Source organism: Erythrolamprus reginae, chromosome 4 (assembly GCF_031021105.1).
Source record: "Erythrolamprus reginae isolate rEryReg1 chromosome 4, rEryReg1.hap1, whole genome shotgun sequence".
NCBI lineage: Eukaryota > Metazoa > Chordata > Lepidosauria > Squamata > Dipsadidae > Erythrolamprus > Erythrolamprus reginae.
In genome coordinates, this window is record NC_091953.1 from 93,908,422 (window position 1) to 93,926,014 (window position 17,593).

The 17,593-nt window shown below is 38.7% G+C and overlaps 1 protein-coding gene across 1 annotated transcript in view; it reads left to right on the forward strand.

Moving 5' to 3' along the window:
* Positions 1 to 17,593, forward strand: part of HERC2 (HECT and RLD domain containing E3 ubiquitin protein ligase 2) — a 143,630-nt gene that overhangs the window by 2,295 nt on the left and 123,742 nt on the right. Inside the window, exons 3-4 of the mRNA XM_070750922.1 lie at positions 14,604 to 14,718; positions 16,167 to 16,304. The gene's annotated coding sequence lies outside the window, so the exon portion shown is untranslated. The remainder of the gene's footprint in view (positions 1 to 14,603; positions 14,719 to 16,166; positions 16,305 to 17,593) is intronic.

Here is a 17,593-nt window from a genome sequence, read left to right on the forward strand (position 1 = left end):
GAGGAATTGTATAGTTTGCCAGATTAACACTAGTTATTTTAGTTTTGAAACATTTTAATTATTTAAGTTATGGACTTGTTGGTTAAAAATGAAAGTGAGTAGGGATAGGTAGTCAAATGACCTTTGTACATTGTAAAACAAGAACATGTCCAAAATGAACTATTCCTTTTTTAAGAAAGGAAAAGAAACTTGAATGAACACATAGTGTTTTCAGATCCTGCCAGACTATTTTATTTGGGTATGCTTCAGCTGAACTGAAAATGGAAACTTTTTAAATGTTCCAGATTTGGTCAGGGTGTTGCCTGGTGCATCTCATTTTTCTCTCTCCCTCCTTCCCCCATTGTACATGCCTGTGTGCTAGCTTACCACCTCAACCTCAAAGATTTAGCATTATTGGTGGCCTCTAAGAAGAGGTAGGAAAAGACATAGGAAGGACTAAACTAGTTAGTTATGCTATATCAGAGGTCTTCAAACTTGGCAACTTTAAGACTTATGATTTCAACTCCCAGAAGTCCACAAGTCTTAAAGTTGCCAAGTTTGGGAACCCCTGTGTTATACAGTGGTGGATAGTTAACTTACTGATTTTATTCAGCAACTTACTTTCTCTACTTCCCTTCAGCTTCAGCAGCACATGTCTTTGGTTTCATGTCTGGCATACTCAACTAGTCTTCCTGCTGTTCCTCTGAACTCCTGAGTACATAAAACTAAGGGCAGTGCCTTCTGTAATTAAAGGGAGGTAGAGCAATGGGAAGGCTAGTGGATATACTATGTTTGTAGCCATGGATTTTGATAGTGGCAGTTATTCTACTAATCCATGTTTTCTCCAGTTTTCTGCTATTTCGTTACCTCTCTAGCTGCTGTAATCTGCTGTGTACTGTGTTATTTTCTTTACCCTTTCCCATATAAGAGACTTCACACTTTTATATAGAATGTACAATTCAGGCAGTACTCAACTTATGACCATAACTGAGCCCCAAATTTATGTTGAGAAATGTGTTCGGTGGAGTATTGCTCGGTTTTACGACTTTTCTCGCTCCATGTATTAAGTGAATCACTACAGTTCTTAAATTAGTAATATGGTGGTTAAGTCAATCTGCTTTCTCCATTGGTTTTGCTTGTTGGAAGGTTGCAAAAGATGATCACATGACACTGCAACTATCATAAATGTGAGTCAGTTGTCAAGTAGCTGAATCTAAATCCTGTGACCATGGGGATGCTGCAAAGGTCGTAAGTGTGAAAAATGGTCATAAGTCACCTTTTCCAGTGCCGTTGTAACTTTCAGCTGTCACTAAATGAACTGTCGAGGACTACCTGTATACTTTGTCAGTCCCATGTGTGTTTCAATTCAGACATAGATTACCCATAATTAATTGTTGAATGCATTGATAATTTTGCACATCCCTACACCAAAGTTGTAGTATCTGACATCAGAGGTCCATTTTAGCCTTTATAGGACTGTTGGTTTCCTTAACAACTCTGGAGATATTCTTAGTTATTTTTGTGATTCCCATATGTAGAAAAAGGGAAATGACTAGAAATACAAATATTATAATGCTGTGTATTTGTGTGTGTGTGTGTGTGTGTGTGTGTGTGAGAGAGAGAGAGAGAGAGAGAGAGAGAGAATGTGCTTGTTTGTTCAGATACAAGCTTGGATTGGGTTGATTAATTGCCATTTAGAAATCTTTGTGTTTTAATTATCATTTTGATAGTTAATGACAGAGAATTAACAAGTGTTTGGTTCACACATTATAGTCCATATTTTTTTTAAATCACAATATGTTGTTTAAACCAGAGGTCCCCAACCGCCGGTCCGCGGACCGGGCCCGGGCCGTTGGGGCTTTTCAGCCGGTCCGCGGCGCCAGGGCCCCCTCGGCCTTTCCGCACCACCAGCGGCGCTCCCCCCGCCAGCCAGCCAAGCCCCGCGCCCGCCGGAACCGGCTCCTCGCTCTCCCCCCGCCGCCCGCCGCGTTTGCAGGAGGTGGGGAGGGTTGGGCGGCCCGCCAAGGCCAGGAGGGACGCCGCTGCCCCCCCTTCCCTCTCTCCGCCCGCCGCTGCGCCTCCTTGATGCCGAGAGGAAATGCCGGCAAAGGCTTTCCTCAGCGGAGGCCGGCGAAGGTGATATTGAATGTCGGGGGAGAACGGGCGGTTGCGCGCGCTCCCTATCTCCCTGCTAGCCCACTCGGAATATTCAAAATAAGAAAAGCCTTTGCCGGCGAAGGCTTTTCTTATTTTGAATATTCCGAGTGGGCTAGCAGGGGGATAGGGAGCGCGTGCAACCGCCCGTTCTCCCCCGACATTCAATATCACCTTCGCCGGCCCCGCCTCTCCTGCAAACCCCCTTGCTGAGAGCCCGGGGCGAAAGTGCTCTCGCAAAGGTGAGGCGGGCAGGGCGTGCGCGCGTCATCGCTGAGAAGAACGGAGAGAGAACGAGAGTGAGTGAGAGCAACAGACAGCAAGATAGAGAGAAAGTGAGAAAGAGAGAGTGAGAAAGGGGGGGAGAGAAAGAGATAGCAAGAGAGAGAACAAGAGAAAGAAAGAGCGTGAGAAAGAAAACAAGAAAGAGTGAGAGAGAGAGAAAGCAAAAGAGACAGAAAGAAAACAAGAGAGAGAAAGTGAGAAGAAGAGAGAGAAAGAGGGGGAGAGAGAGAGAAAGAGAGAGGGGGGGAGAGAGAGAAAGAGAGGGAGAGGGAGAAAGAGAGAGGGAGAGGGGGGAGAGATAGCAAGAGAGGGAGAGAGGGAAAGGGGGAGAGAGGGGGGAGAGAAAGAGAGAGGGAGAGAGAGAGGAGATAAAGGAAGAGGAGAGAGAAAGGAAGAGAAAGAAAGAAAGAGGGATAGAAAGAGAGAGAGAGTGAGAGATGCTCAGTGAGCCTTTCTTTGAAGTTGCCTTTCTTTCTCTTTCTTGCTTTCTTTCTTGCTCTTTTTCTTTCTCTCTTTTACCTTCCCTTCCTCTATTTCTTCTTTTCTTTCTCCTTCCTACCTTCTTCCCTTACTCTCCCCTTTCATAAGTTTCCTTGCTTCCTTCCTCTGTTCCTGTCCCTTCCCCCTTTCTTTCTTTCTTTCTTTCCTTCCTTTCCTCCCTCCATTTCTTGCTTTCCTTTTCCTTCCTCCCTTCTTTCCTCCCTCATTCCCTTCTTTCACTCCTTCCTCTCTTACTCTCCCCTTTCACACCTTTCCTTGCTTCCTTTGCACCCTTCTTTTGTTCCTGTCCCTTCCCTCTTTCCTTCCTTCCTTCCCACCCTCCGTCCATTCATTCACCCATTCCTCTCTTGATCGCCCCTTTTACGGCGCCGCTGACAGCTAGCTCCCCCCCCCCCCCCCCACCGGGCCATGGAAAACTGGTCTAGCTTAAAGCCGGTCCCTGGTGCAAAAAAGGTTGGGGACCTCTGGTTTAAACCATAGTAGCTTTATTTATACATTGCAATAAGCTACCATGGGTAGATTCACATATCATGGTCAACAAACTTTATGTGGTTTATACCAGGCAAATATGTAATCAAAGTTTAATAACTATAATTTAACTTAATATTAAGGCTTTTTTTCTGACTGAAGATCAGAGCAGAATATTCAAGTTCCTTTCTACAGATGGAATAGTTTTAGTTTTAGTTTTGTTTCTTGAGTTTTCCTTCTTTCTACTTCCCCTCAGTGTAAATTACAGCAGGTTGATTAGGTGAGTTTTACTGTTTATTGGAGGATATATTGTGAAGATGCTCGATTCCCACTCGGAAGGTTGAGAATTCAATCCTAGGTAGCAACAGATGTTTCTTTTCTAGGGAACAAAAAGAATCTGTGAACACTGCATGGTGTCATGAAGGGCATCTGGCTAATAAACTCTGCCCAAATTTTACCCTGAAGTCAGGGATTACAGGGTCATAAAAAGGGAGAGTTGGTGGATATATTGTACGTGTCTCCATTTTACATCTCTGGTAGTTGTTAGGGTAGTTTCTGGAGCTGCAGAGATTTCATTTTACATTTCATAATGTTTTGTAGTTCCATGTTTTCTTTAATAGGAGAAATGTATTTTTCCCCAACAATTTCTTTCAAGTTAAGGGAATGTAAGAATTGACATGCTAACTGTATGTCAGGTTTTATTTTTTAGATTATATTAAAAAAACTAATATTATCCATATCCACAAGTCTTTATACATGTTTTGTCTATAATCTGTAAATTCCAAAGCTAAGGCCAATATAACATTGCTATAGAAACATAGAAGACATTAAGTGGACACGGAGCCCATCTTCAAAGACCAATTTTTGCACGTTGAATAAAACAGAATTGTGAAATATTTTCAATAGTTTGAACAAATTACAGTATAGTGTTAGAGCCATGGTCAGTGGTAGTTAACTAGCTGTAGAGTTTGGCTCTTAAATCAGGGAGTAAAGCAGTAAGTATTCTTTCTGGTTCTTAACTAAAATCAGGTAGTTTTTTGCTCATAGAGTTTGTAAACTGAAGTTAACACCCCCCCAGTTAGTTAATACTACTAGTTAATAACAATTAATAATAATTTATTAGATTTGTATGCCGCCCCCCTCCGCAGACTCGGAGTTAGTTACTATGGGATCTTCTGGTCTTCTGTAAATATAGATTTAATGTATAGGAAATGCAGTGAGATTTGTTCAAAAATAGGGTAAACTGGGTGAATTAAAACAAGTTTCATAGCTATTAAGCATGGCAGTCTGTAATGAGAAAAGTTATATTTAATAGAGACAGGTCCTAAGACTTACTAGTAAAATGAACTTGGGAAAAACCAGGTATTTGTGTAGATCTTTCTGTATTTGCATGATCTTATAATATTATGTACAGATTAGCAATCTAGATGCTATACCTTCCATTTATTAATAAATAACAACTTGGTGGAGTGTATTTTACCATATTAGAAAATATTGTAGCTGATACATTATCTTATTGAGGCTACAAACACTCTCCTAAAGCCTAGATATTTTAAATGAATTAACAGGCTTGTTTAATTCCATGTATTGTCTAGATGCCTAAGCACTAGAAGCAATAAATACTATCAGTAAATAAATGAATCAGTGGAAGATTATATATAATGACTTTGACGTTGAGCAGTAGCTCCATGGCTCTATTATTGGCACCCAATCTCACCTAGAATTAAACTTGTTAGATGAACCAGAAGAATAGTGTTGATAGAGACTTTCAGTTCAATTTTTACCAAAGTCAGCCACCAAAGCATTTTACTAGTACGTATAGTGTAGCACAATTTATGGGATTGGGATTTACATATATTGGATATGGAATATTTTGGGTCATCTCTAAAAACACATTAATGTTCTATAACTTTTTTATTTATAAAATTAAATAAGATTTTAATGGATAAAACACTTGAGAAAAATTAGCATGGGAATACTTCATCTATTTTCTGAAAATAAACTTAATTCATCTTAATATTTGTGGTTTCAGTTTTGAAGGTTTTAATGGAGGAGCATAATGAAAGTTAATATGACTTAGATCAGGGGTGGGCAATTAATTTTGCCATGGGGCCGCATGAGAAATTGGGATGGTTTTAGAGGGCCGGATTAATATAATTAACTCATTTCTACCCAGTACTATATATTATTGGGTAGAACTGAGTTAATTATATTATAATTATAAATTAATTGCCCACCCCTTCCTTCCTTCCTTCCTTCCTTCCTTCCTTCCTTCCTTCCTTCCTTCCTTCCTTCCTTCCTTCCTTCCTTCCTTCCTTCCTTCCTTCCTTCCTTCCTCCCTCCCTCCCTCCCTCCCTCCCTCCCTCCCTCCCTCCCTCCCTCCCTCCCTCCCTCCCTCCCTGCCCTCCCTCCCTCCCTTCCTTCTCCAGATGGAGAGAAGCTTCTGTCTCTGATTTTCTCTGCCTTTTACTTCTGCTTTTGGGCAGTTCTTTACTTCTCTTTCAAAATATTTCTTTCAGGTGCCTCTCTTCAACTGACCTACATTGTCAGTTGAGAAAACATAGTGGAGGCTTTGCCTGAAAGTAGCTTTGGATTCCTTTTCTTCCTCCTCCGCCCTTTCCCCCCCTGAGAGGTGGGGTGGGGGGGTTTACTTTAAATTTCTTGGAAAGGCCAATGAAACCAATGAACAATTAAAAAATGAGCATTTATTGGACCTTTGCAAAAGTGCATGGAAAGATAATTTCTCCTTCCTTCCTTCTTTCATCCCTCCATTTCTCCTTCCTTCCTTCTTTCATCCCTCCATTTCTCTCTCCTTCCTTCCTTCCTTCCTTCCTTCCTTCCTTCCTTCCTTCCTTCCTTCCAACCTTCCAACCTCCGTGGGCAGGTCACAGACAGCGGGCGGGCCGCATCCGGCCCCCAGGCCGCACTTTGCCCAGGTCTGACTTAGATTGTAATTCAGTGTTGTATCTTGAATGATTTAAGGTCAGAGAACAGAAGGTCTAGGCATTTACAGAAGTACGGATTGAATAGTAGATACTGTAACCAAAAGAAATTATTGCATATACATTTAAAGGATTATTGTCAATAAATACACTGTCATAAATGGACATATTATGACAATTTAAGGATAAATGCCTGTGTTCTAATATATACAAAAATACTGTAAGATGGCTTGTTAAATAAGTGCCAATTGTTGGTCATAATATCATAGTAGTATAAATCATTCTCAAGGAAACTCTGATATGATTTACAATCGATGAACTTGTAAACAATTCTTTGATTTCAACTTATTCAGTACATTTAATGGGGATATGGAAGACTTGGATTTGGAGCCTAGCAGTTATTCCTATTTACAAATTATCTAGTCTATTTCTGTGGCAATGAAGAGGACAGTTGAACTTTCCTATTCTTCTTAGTTCTGCTATAAAATATTCTAAAACTTTATTAAAGATTAAGCAGTAAATTGACTTAATTCACTATTGAGAGGAATTATCTAAATCTTCTATCAGGAATGCTTAAAATTCATTTATCGGGTTAACATTTTTATTGAGTTATAAGATAAAATAAGATACAATCCAATAAGATAAAATAAGATACAATAAGACATAAAATATAAAAGAAAATAGGAGGGTAGGGTGGGGAAGGGTAGAAAAAAAGAAACAGAGACATTGACTTCCAACTCTCTCTGTTGCAGTAAAATAAGGCATTAACATCAAATCACATTTTTTTGTTTTTTCATAATAATAATATAAACAAGCCATTTCTATAAAGATCTATCAATCTAATGGGTAAACCCAAAATCAAAGTTTCATTCTTTTCCACTTCAAGCACAAATGGAATGTTTAAAATTAATTTAACAAACTTAGTAGTTTTTTAAAATAAGTCTCAATAAATCTCAGTTTTTTGGGCTAGGAAATGACGTAGTATTCTTTACACTTGCTAGCTAAAGATATCTTTTCCTTTACATCTTAGAAAAAATTTCCTTTACATCTTTTTAAAAATTGGAGAACTCTAATTTTAAAAAAATTAAATAGCACTGTTTAAACCTTTTCACAAAATTATAAAAATGAAATTTAGTTCACGTTGAAATAAATGTTTAGTATTCCCAATATGGAACAATTTCTTTAAGCATTTTTCAGTATAAAATTTGATACTGTGAACTTTTGTAACTCTTCTTTTAAGTTTTTCCTCTTGTTGGGGATTGGTAGGGAAGTTGAGATAAAAAACCCATTAAGTGAAAATAAAAGATTTCCCCCCCCATGTATTTTCTGCTTGCCCCCCCTCTTTTCTAGGTCTTCACATTTCACAACTCAATATGAAAAACAACTATAAAACAGTTTATAGCTTTAAAAGTACTCATTTAGAGAATCATTTATGTATTTATTGATATGCCACTATCTGTTGAAATGAGGATCCAGGCTTAGTTTTAGCATCATGTAAGTGGCATTATGTGTACTAAAATCCTACGGCTGCATGGTTATTTATAGTATAGCTTCTGTGCACATTTCTCCATGATCGTCAGTGCCAAATGTCATCTTCTTCAGAAGAGAGAAACTAGTACGTTATAATGTTAATTGCCATGTACAGTGGTACTTCGGTACTCAAACGCTTTGGTTCTCGTACATTTCGGATAACGAACAAAATTTTTGGCAAAAATTTGCTTCGGTATCTGAACAAAAATTCAGATACCAAACAGCCAGAGAAAATTTTGTTCATTATCCAAAATGTTACCACCGGGGGCTGCTGCAATCTCAGCAGCTTCAGTGGGCTGAGGAGTTCTATAATTCCTCCAAGCTGCAGGAAGGGTGGGGGCTGCTGCAATCCCGGCAGCTTCGGGGGGCTCCTTTCCTCATTGCTTCTTCTTATTACCTGTAAGCAGCTGCAAAAACTTTCTCCTTCCCGGCGGCGGCTTCCCTTCGAGTAGCAACAGCACTGGGAACGTCACGTGATGAAGGAAAGCCGCCGGAGCCATCTCAGCAGTTGCCGCCGCTCCAGCAGCTTTCCTTCATTACGTGACGTTCCCGGCGCTGTTGCTTCTCGAAGGGAAGCAGCCACCGGGAAGGAGAAAGTTTTTGCAGCTGCTTACAGGTAATAAGAGGAAGCAATGAAGAAAGGAGCCCCCTGAAGCTGTCGGGATTGCAGCAGCCCCCACCCTTCCTGCAGCTTGGAGATCTTATAGAGTTCCTCAGCCCCCTGAAGCTGCTGGGATTGTAGCAGCCCCCACCCTTCTTGCAGCTTGGAGTACCAAATTTATTTATCCCATTGGAAATAAAGAAAATAGATTTAATTGGTTCCCAGCGAGTTAACAGGGGCTGGGAACCAATTAAATCCCTTTCCATTATTTCCTATGGGATAAATAAATTCGGTACTCGACCAAATCGGTTCTCAACCACACTTCTGGAACGAATTGTGGTCGAGTACCGAGGTACCACTGTAATTAGTTCTCACTTTTTAAATAAGTTTTTATTTATTTATTGAGGAATGACACCAGTTTATAGTAAGATGCCTGTGTATGAATCATCATAGAGTGGAACACATGAATAGGTGGAAACTGGTATTGGATGTGTTTATATTTCATCATTGATTGATTGATCATGTGCCATCAAGTTGGTGTTGACTCTTAGTGACCACATATAAATTCTCCAGGAGAATCTGCTCTTAATGTATTTCATCATATCATATAGATGTGACTCTACCTGAAAGATATGTGAGAGAATAAATCATTATTTTAGGAATAACTGTTCCTAAAGTAAGAGTTATGAGTTCCCTGTTTTCAGCAATAGGTAGGAAATACATCTCTTATATTTCAGATGCATTTTGAGATAGGAAATAATAATAATAGATACCGAGGTGCAAAAAAATGATTGCAAACAGCATATGAATGGATGCAGATAGAACCAAGAAGGGTAATTCTTTAGATATTTGTATCTTTGCTGTTTCCCACTAGATTGCAGCATGACACTCATATTAACTAGAACAGGTAGTTAATAGTTTAATTCAGTTGGAATATTAAGTTCATTGAGAGAAGATATCCAAACATTATTTTGAAAGAACTTAAAATAGCTAAAATAATATATCACCCTGAGTATATATTTTCCTTGAATATATTACTGTAAATCGAACCTATGTAGACTATATTCCATAGGGGAAGAGTTCAGTCCTGGAATATTATATTCTCCCCCTCAAACATCCTGCATATTTCTCAATGCTATCTCCTATGATTTAAGAAACATTTAAGTCTGGGGGAAAACTGGATGCTTGAAAAATAATGGAATTATAGTCTTTAGGAGCCAAATTGCTTGTACACATAATGTATAAAGCATCAAGAATTCATGGAGGTAGCAATGTGTAATTTTATTATTATTTATTAGATTTGTATGCCGCCCCTCTCCAACGACTCGGGGCGGCTCACAACAATAATAGAAACAATATAACAGTGAAACAAATCTAATATTAAAAAATAAAACATATCTAAAACCCCAGCAATTAAAACCATACAATACATACATACCAAACATAAAATATAGAAGCCTGGGGGAGGATGTCTCAATTCCCCCATGCCTGGTGATAAAGGTGGGTCTTGAGTAATTTGCGAAAGACAAGGAGGGTGGGGGGGCGTTCTAATATCTGGGCGGAGTTGATTCCAGAGGGCCGGAGCTGCCACAGAGAAGGCTCTTCCCCTGGGGCCCGCCAAATGACATTGTTTGGTCGACGGGACCCGGAGAAGGCCAACTCTGTGGGACCTTATCGATTTGTGCGGTAGAAGGCGGTTCTGGAGGTATTCTGGTCCAATGCCATGTAGGACTTTAAAGGTCATTACCAGTACAGTACTTTGAATTGTGACCGGAAACTGATCGGCAGCCAATTTATTATCACAACAAAACAAGGTTAATTTGCATGGTTTCTAGCTGCCGCTAAACTTTGTGCTTTGAGTGTGCTCCACAAGAGAGCAAGAGCAATTATGCCTCATCTTCTTGAGTTGCACTTATAAATATAAAATCTTCCTAAATCAAACAAAAGGAACTCCAAATAAATACAAGACAAAAAATGATCTGTGAACAGGCTTCTTCATGCTGAATTCACTGATAAGCTAAATTCTAAAATGAAATATTAAATCCCAAACTAATTTAAAACAAGGCTAGGGGATAAGGGAAGGAAGATGTGCTCCTCTGATATGATGCAGAAAATGCAGGGGTGGCTATGTCCACTTCACCAGTGTCTCACTCTTGAGCGACTAAGCCAACCTACTTGTTAGCTGCACACCCAGAAACTTAATAACACTAACCACCTCCATAATTGAATCATTAATACATAGAGTTGTATGTAAGTGTCTGCATTTTCTGAAATCAACGATGAGTTCTATTATTTTGCCTACATTTAAAACCAAGCTGTTGCTATTACACCAGTCCACCAAACTACCTCATCCCTGTAAGCATCCTCAATGTCATCCTGAATAAGGCCCACTGTTGCAATATCATTGTCATGCTTCACAATATTGTTGGTAGCAAACTCTGCACGACAATCATGAGTTAACAGGGAGAACAACAGCGGATTTGGGACACAGCCCATAGGAGAACTTGTGCTCAAGAAAATGGCGTTAGAAATATTAGTCCCAATTGTCATGTACTGGGGCAGTATACTGTCAAGAGAGAAAATCAAGAATTCAGTTGCACAAAAGAGTAACAAAGCCTAAAAATCCCAGTTTATCTACTAAAGGCTAAGGAATGATCATGCCAAACTAAAGTCAACAACCACCATTCACACATGAATAGTTCTTTCCTCTAAGTGTGCTAAGCTCAGATGGAGAACAGAGAAATAGCATCCTCTATGGAGTGATTCGCCTGGTAAGCAAAATGAATCGAGTCAAATGCTGGAGGGAGGCTGGGTATAATAAACTCCTTTATCAGCCTTTCAAAACATTTCATAATGATGGACATAAGTGCAAGTGGACGATAATGTACTTTTTAGGCACTGGAAAAATAATTGCAGTCTTAAAACATGTAGTGACTACTTCCTGTTGCAATGAAAGATTGAAAATATCTGTAAGAACACAAGACAACTCATCTGCACATTCCATAAGAACTTGCCCAGGGATATTACCAGGGCTTGCCTCTTTCAAAACAATAACTTTCTGTAATGTCCTCCAGATAGAGGTAATATTAAACTAAGCCACTTTCTCATTAGGATTAGGCATAGCTTTCCTTACAGGGGTACTATTTGATGCTTCGAATCTTCCAAAAAATATTTTTAGCTGATTTAAAAACACTGTCACCATTACAGCATAATGGATCCACCTTATAGTCTTTTGCAACTTTCTGACAAGCAAAGTGGGGAAGCCAGATTATTTAACAACCATGTTATTAACTTAACAACTGCAGTGTCTTTGCACCAGCACAAAGCAGAAAACACCAGCCTGAAGATGACGATTGTGACCTCGTTGAAATGTCGCCAAGATACTCTCAATCCTACATGGGAAAAGACCCGAATATACAAAAACTTACATGCATATATCTGTGAATATCTACGAAAACAAAGTGTGTGTGTGTGTATGTGTGTATGTAACATATTTTTGTTGATAATGAAGTATATGTTTTCGTATGTCTTGGTGTACTCAGGTCTTTTCCTGTGTAAGATTGATAGAATCTTAGTGACGTTTTGATGAGGCCCCACTCTTTATCTTCATCTCTGAGTCTTTGGAGAGGGGTAGAATACAAATCTAATTCATTATTGTTGTTGTTGTTGTTGTTGTTGTTGTTATTATTATTGTCATCATCATCATCATCTTCAGGTTGGTGCTATTGGCTTCATGCTAGGGCAAACAAAGCGTGGTTGGAGCTGCTGTCCCTGTAAACACTGTGGGGATGTGTGGAGTGTGGATTCAACTGTTGCAAGCGGGTTAGTTGGCTGTGTTGTAACATCCTGATTAGTTGATCAGGTAGCACCTTGAGTAGTTGATACAGCTGATGTTTGCAGATTAGTTGATGTTTGCAGATTAGGGGTAACCTCCTGAGTAGTTGTTGCAGTTGATGCCTGCAGACTAGTCATCTGTTTTGTAATGTATGTCTGTGGGGTAACATCCCAGGGTTTTTTTGACTGTGAGATTATGATCTGGCTATGTGTTTATGGCGTGTGTCAGTTTGCTTTGTGTGGGTGTCGGGGGTGGTGGTGGTGGTTCAGCAGTTGGTGGTGCCACTGGTTTGGCTTCTTGGTGGTGGTTGCATTTTGTCTGTGGGATGGGTATGGGTTTGAGTCTGGTGAGAGTGATTGGTGGTGGTGTCCTGTGTTGTTCTGGGTCCTGTGTCAGTTTTCATGGTTGGGATTCGTTTGTTGATTAGGATTAATTTCCAGTTGTCTGGTAGGCGGGAAGTATTGTCATGTTTGTTGATGTTGTGGGGGTGTTTCTCTATTTCAATGGCTTTCGTAATTATTTCCCTGTTGAAGTGTTTGATTTTGGAAATTAATTTAGTTTTTTCAAAATCAATTTCATGCCCTGTTGTTTTGAGATGTTGGAAAAGGGAGGCGGGTTTTTTCCTTCTTTTCTGACTGCGTTCTTATGTTCTGTGATACGTGTATTTATTCTCCTATTAGTTTGTCCAATATATGTGGCTGAGCAGATTTTGCATGGTATTTCATGGACTCCATAGTTTTCTAGCTGGATCTTGTCTTTGGGGTTTCTTAAGATATTGGCTACTTTTTAATCAGTGCCAAAGGCTGTCTTGTGTTTGTGGGACCTCATCGTCACCAAGATTCTATTAATCTTACGTGTGTATGTGTGTGTGTGTGTGTGTGTGTGTGTGTGTGTGTATCTATCTATCTATCTATCTATCTATCTATCTATCTATCTATCTATCTATCTATCTATCTATCTATCTGCTTTCGTAGATTTTCATGGGTATAGGTATGTAGGTCTTGGCATATTTGGGTTTTTTCCTGTGTAAGGTTGATAGAATCCTTGCGTTGTTTCGATGAGGTCCCACTGGCTGGGGCTTTTGGCTGTGTTCACCTGAGCACAAAGCTGAAAGCACCAGTCTGAAGATGACGAGTGGGACCTCATCGAAACTTCACCAGGATTCAATCAGCCTTACACAAGAAAAGGCCTGAATATGCCAAGACCTACATATGTGTGTGTGTGTATATACAGTGATACCTTGTCTTACGAACTAAATTGGTTCCAGGACGAGGTTCGTAAGGTGAAAAGTTCGTAAGATGAAACAATGTTTCCCATAGGAATCAATGGAAAAGCGATTAATGCGTACAAGCCCAAAATTCACCCCTTTTGCTAGCCGAAGCACCCATTTTCATGCTGGTGGGATTCCCCTGAGGCTCCCCTCCATGGGAAACCCCACCTCTGGACTTCCGTGTTTTTGCGATGCTGCAGGGGAATCCCAGCATTGCAAAAATGGGCGCTTCGCTGGCAACGGAAGTCTGGAGGTGGGGTTTCCCAGTGAGGGAAGCCTCAGCGAAATCGCAGCATTTGCAATGCTGTGATTTCACTGAGACTTCCCTTGCTGAGAAATATAAAATCAGCAAAAATATCTTACATAAGATATTTTTTCTGATAATGAAAAGGAAGGGATATATATATATATATATATATATATATATATATATATATATATATATATATATATATATATACATACATACATACATATACATACATACATACACACACATGTATGTATGTATGTAGGTAGGTAGGTAGGTAGGTAGGTATGTGTATATAATTGTGGATACTTACCAATACAAGTTATATTGTAAATATGGGGAAATTGTTCCCCTATTGTTTTGTTTGTTTGGTATGTGTTTGTGTTATATGTGTATTTAATAAAAACTTTTTAAAAAAGAGAGGTACTTCTGATTTTGTTCATTACATTGCTGATGTGACCTCTAGTTCTGTAAGGCTGTGAAAAAATGAAAAATTCTGATCTTGCGTAAACCAAAGATTCTTGATTTATGTAATACAGTATATTAAAGTGCTTCTGAAGGTCTCCTTTTTATATATGAGCTGTTCTTAAACTTGTACTTAGGGATATTCTTTGAGAAACACATAGCTTGCACTTTGAATCAGATGAATTATTTAGTATGGGCTTGAGTTTATTTTTGTATTAGTTATGTTTTAAGATTTATTTTAAGAATTGAGTATGAAACGTGTTCTTTTTTTAATAACTGTAAAAAGCAGACAATCAGAAGTCTTTTATTTTTTGTTCTTAAAGCTTGCGTTTACCAGAGATGGACTCTGTGGTCTGTGGAATGAAATGATGAAAGATGGAGAAATCCAATACCCTGGAATAGAAGTTACACAAAGTGATGAAACATCTCCACGAAAAGGTAAATTTTCTTATATTAAACATGGGCAAGTCAAAGCTTAAGGGCCACATATGGTCCTTGGATCTCTTTTTTTTTGTGGCCCTTGAATATTACTCTTACTGGAATAATAATAATTTATTATTTAAGTTTATCTTCATTTTACAGTGAGAAATACACAATATTTGATGTAAGCCCTGAAATAAACATAATCATGTAACAAATCTTCCCTTTTCAAAGCCAGGATTAAAAAAAACAAACAAACAACAACCTGCACTTATGTGACAGACCTACATGCTTTGCATAGTGATTCTGCTCACGGAGGCCCTTGGCTTCTCCCAAATGTAAAGTGTATTTATATTGCTGCTTTTGAAATAAACATAAGAGATTTATCAGAATATAATAATGCAAAGTCTGCTTGAAAACATGGGGTATGAAAGAATATTAAGGAATAGTATTTGTACAGTAATTAATATAAAGCACTATTTAACAAAACAAAAAAAAACTAGAGCCCTGGTTCAACCAGTCTGACTCAGCGTTTGACTAAATGAATTATGAATTCCACATTCTTTGTTCAATGCTAGACCTGGCTAGAACACAAACCTTCTTTGTACATAACTGAATGAGAATTTTTCTCCATTTCAGCCACATAAAAAAGAGTAGTGAAGAAGAATTATGTTGAAGCAATTTTAAACAATTCTAAATCAGAGAGCCCTTCCTATTTATTCTCTATTCACATTACATAATTTTATAAAACTTTTACTTTTCACACTTTTTCTGTACTGTTCTCTCCCTAAAATTTCAGATTGGGCAGCAACAAAAATAATTAAAAGAAATTTGACTTATACATCCCTAAATTGTTAACCATTTCAGTTATGATACGTTAATACAGTATCTTGCAGCTCAATTTAGAGATGAGAAAACAAACTATTGACATTAAGCACCTCTTGACTAAAATGTGCAAAAAAATAAACACTGTGTAAAATATAAAAGCCCTGAGTTCGTGAGGAGATTGGCAGTCTATAAACCAACCAACCAACCAACCAACCAACCAACCAACCAACCAACCAACCAACCAACCAACCAACCAACCATACAAACAAACAAACAAACAAACAAGCAAACAAGCAAACAAACGTTAAACAGAGGAAAGCGAGGGTTAACAAAGTTTTAATGGTAGTTTGTGTGTGAAGTAAACATTGATTTTCAAAACATGGTTAACGATGCAATACAGATTTTGAAGTAGAAGAGTAATGGAGCTGCCAAGTGAAAGAGGAGACAAAGCACTTGTGACAGTTAGATTTCTTCTTTTGCCTCTCCTGACTTCCCCAGGCAAGGCTGACATTAGAGTCAACATGAGGACACAGAATAAGCTTTTGAATATTTTGACTGACACATTCTTAGATGTGAAAATAATTGTGTTTTTTAAAAATATTTTCATAGTTGTATTTGTGGTTTCTAAAATCCTATAGATGAAAGCGCTGAAGTCCAGACTGGATCAAAGAAAGAAGATCAGAATGACAAAGAGAGGAAAGATGAGGATGAAACACCACCCCATACCTATAGAGCTAAATCAATGGTTGAAAGTTGGATTTGGGGAAAACAGCCAGGTAATATCTGTTTTAAAATGGAACTTAAATTAAACAATTCCCCTTCTTCATTTATTGAAGATAAATTTTAAGCAGTTAATTTAATATGTGTTTTGTTTTAAAAAATACAGTAAATACTACAATCATATACAATGGTACCTCTACTTAAGAACGCCTCTACTTAAGATCTTTTCTAGACAATAATTGGATGCTCAAGATTTTTTTGCCTCTTTTTAAGAACCATTTTCTACTTAAGAACCCAAGCCCGGAAAAAATCCCCAGGAAATTAGAGAGCAGCACGAAGGCCCGACCAGTTTCCTGCCATTCCCCCTTTAATCCCGGTCACCTCGGGCTTTTCTGGTGTGCCAGAGGAGCCTTTCGGTGGCGCTTAAGGAGGCTTTGGCAGCCCAAAGCGAATGGAGCGTTTTCCTTTCTCTGGGCGCTTGGAGAGGGAATAAACCATTTCACTGTGGTGACTGCCTTGTGTTGCCTCCCAGCGCAAGGTTGCCTCCTAGAGTGTTTGGGCGCGGAAAGGGAAAAGGGGGCACTCACCTCACCTTCCTTCGGCAGCGACTGTCCTCCTCCTCTTCTTCTTCCTCCTCCCCCCCCCCCAAATTCTGAGCTTTTATTTCTTTCATAATGGGTTTGCACGCATTATTTGCTTTTACATTGATTCCTATGGGAAAAAATGCTTCTACTTAAGAACATTTCTATTTAACAACCTGGTCACGGAATAAATTAAGTTCTTAAGTAGAGGTACCATTGTAAATCATTAAAATACTTTTCAGGAAATGAATTCTGGCACATTAGCAGAATGAACCTAGAATCCTGGCTGAGATAGGAAACATGGTCTCTGATTTTAAAGCAGTAATTCTTTTATCTTTATTTTGTGGTATCCACTGGCTTTCAATATTTTTTTGTGGCAATGGCATAGAATAACATTGCTAACAAAATTTGTTACTCATTTGGGAGCGGAGTATTTTCTTTCCATGATAAATCTGTGCAAGCAGAAAATTGTCTCTTATTTCTTTTGTTTCTGCTGTTTTTACATATTAAACTAGAAATTCACTCAAATGACTAAACTAGTTCTACATGTAGCCATGAAAGTATCAAATGCTAAGATGGTAGCTTGATAGCCACTTGCTTAAGAAATTTGTTAACACAGGTAGTCTTCAGATTACAATAGTAATTCAAACGGAGCTTTCACCGCTAAGCAATGCAGTCATAAAGCATGATGCATTGTTGATAGCATTGCTTAGTGACAGAAATAATAGCAGTCCTATCATAACATCCAGACCATATATATTATT